Source organism: Nannospalax galili, unplaced genomic scaffold (genome assembly GCF_000622305.1).
Source record: "Nannospalax galili isolate Female #2095 unplaced genomic scaffold, S.galili_v1.0 scaffold1613, whole genome shotgun sequence".
In the NCBI taxonomy this organism is placed as follows: Eukaryota; Metazoa; Chordata; class Mammalia; order Rodentia; family Spalacidae; genus Nannospalax; species Nannospalax galili.
Genome location: NW_008332100.1, coordinates 565363 through 568111, shown reverse-complemented (window position 1 = coordinate 568111; position 2749 = coordinate 565363). Strand labels below are relative to the sequence as shown.

General features: G+C 40.9%; 1 pseudogene; it reads left to right on the top strand.

The window, feature by feature from the left end:
* Positions 1-212: 212 nt before the first annotated feature.
* Positions 213-2749, top strand: part of LOC103729253 — a 9864-nt pseudogene continuing 7327 nt past the window's right edge.

Genomic DNA, 2749 nt, shown 5'->3' with positions numbered 1-2749 from the left:
CATTACTCACAGTAACTAATCTAATACTCTGAATGACATAATATTTTGAATGACTTTGTACATATATTATTTAAAAAGTGAAATAAGATATATAATAACTCTCTACTGAAGCCACAATCACGGAATTAACTTTGGTTCCTTTATAATGTGAGGGTGATAGTGACCTGCTATGAAGTTTGAAAATTAGCAGCACTAGGCCACCTGAGATCAACATGGAGATGCACAACAAGAGGTTACCACAGCAGATCCGAGATACCCAGTGGGAAATGGAAGCAGCTGCTGGCGGAAACACTTGCAAACCTGGAGAGATAGATCAATGTTTTGAAGGAAGCTACCTGGAAAACACTCAGATATATGGCAAAATCATCTGAGGCTGGGATCAGTATCTGACCAAAAAAAAAAAAAAAAAAAAAAAAAAAAAAAAAAAAAAAAAAACCAATAGCAAAAACGATCAGAGGAACCAGAAGTTTACGGAAGCCGAGTGGCTCTTTGGTAAATCTTCAGTTATCTCAGCAGCTGCAGTAAGTGCATCGGCAGGAGTTCAGGACCAGCTCATTGAAAAGAATGAGCCAGGAACAGGACAGAAAGCCATGATTCTCCAGACTTCCACTATCAGAGGGATACTGCCCCCAGGACCTGGAGAACCTGGACAGCTCTGTGCAGGGAGCGAAGCCCCAAAAGGCTGCCTATTCTACCTCTTCAGGGAGTTACGGGAGCATCCACAAAAAAAAAAGAAAAAAAAAAAAAGAAAAAAAAACGAAAGCCAGGATTCTCCAGCCTTCCACTATCAGAAGAATACTGCCCCCAGGACCTGGAGAACCTGGACAGCTCTGTGCAGGGAGTGAAGCCCCAAAAGGCTGCCTCTTCTACCTCTTCAGGGAGTTACGGGAGCAGCCACACACACACACACACACACACACACAAAGGAATAAAAACCAGCACAGGATTGAACAGTGTTCAAGGCCAGCCTGGTCTACATAGTGACCAGGCCAGCTGGGGCTACAGGGAGACCCAGTCTCAAAAAGACAAAAACTAAAATAAAATTCTCACAGTACTAGACCAACCTAATGTGATATTTTCTTCACTCACTCAGCACACATGCACTGATGAAGTGCCTACCTCCTGCCCTCCAGGCCTTACACTAGACATTTAGAACAAGAAGGCCACACAAGTAAGTAAATCTCCCAGCCTCTGTACTGAGTAGTCTACTGTACATTCTATAATATGCTTGGGATGAATTTTCACCACTATCTCTTTTCAAAGAGCAGGACAAAGGGAATCTCTTGTTATTGTATAGCTGGGAACAGAAGTATATCCACTCCAGGAATAGGGTAGCATAACTGGATCTCTAAAGAGAAACACCACTGAGAAGAACCACAGGGTTGACACCCCCCACTCTGCATTATGCTGTGACTATAAATTATTGAGCCTTGTGCCACATTCCAGACATGTTCACTCCTGTTACTTTTTTGAATATGGTGAGTCACATCAACGTCTGGTCAATCAATATTATAATTACCTGAACAAATAAAAACTTAACACTTAAATTTATTTTTTGAGTCATCAGGAACTCCAAGGACACTTGTTCCCCTAGGTATCTTTAGGAACAGTCTATCTCCTGGAAATGTGCTGATGGAATTGTCTCTGGAACACTGTTTCTGGAACTATCTCTTGAAGTCCAGCTCCATCCATAATTTTATTCAAAATGGCTTCAATTGGGAAAGTACAATCTTGGCTCCACCCTGATCTTAACAATCTGGCCTTTAGACCATCCCTTGTAATAGAATGTCTTATTCACCCAAGGTCATGCTTCCTTCTCAATCTGCAGTGTGTGCCATGGAGATGAATGTGCTTCAAGCACTGTGATATGTTCATTCTCAACCATACTCATTTTTATTCATTATCTTTTTGCATGGAATACCAAATTGAGGTTGCCAAGGGAACAAGATAGGTGCCCAGGTCACAAGACACAAAAGCACATGGTTCTGCTGGGGTTAATTAAAGCCATTAGTCCAGATTATGTTCCGTTATACAAGTCATTCCCACAGTTCCCTTTTCTTTGTTTTACAAATAAAGAAGCATTTCTATCTGGGTGGTCACAGGTGATGGTCTGATTATGGTTGGTAGGCTAGTTATGGGATGTGCTGAAGAATCAGATCAGAATGATGTCATCCTAGGTCTCTGAAGTAGCTGGCAGGGCAGGGAAACATTAGAGAAGATACATGAAACTACAGCTTGAATTCAAACATGCATGATTGAATTTCAGGAGAAAGTTCTCTTGCCAAGGTGTTGTTTTCTAGTCTTCCTTTACCAGTCATGCTACTATCCAAGGAGGCCTGTAGGAGAAAGCTAAGCTTATCTAGTGATAGGTTACTAAGGCTGATATTAGTATTGGTTAAGGGCTCCATTTTGTGAAGCAGACCTTAAATCCAACCAGAAAGTGGTTTGTTACTCCTATAACATTTGTCACTACTGCACCAGTGGGCATATCTTGCCCAGGCCATTTACTGTAACTCAGCATAGAATTCATAGTTGGAAAAAGAGGATGATTATTTTTCTCATCCAGTGCATGCATATCACCTTCCAGCATTATGAAAGGTAGCTGGTAGGAATGAGATCAGTTCCAGCTTGATTTCTCCATGTTTGTTTTACAACTCCTGGGTGTGAAATCCTCAACAAAACAAGTTTCTTCCTCTATTTTTACTTTATTTTTTCCTTTTTTTCTTCCTCTATTTTTAAAAAAGACATT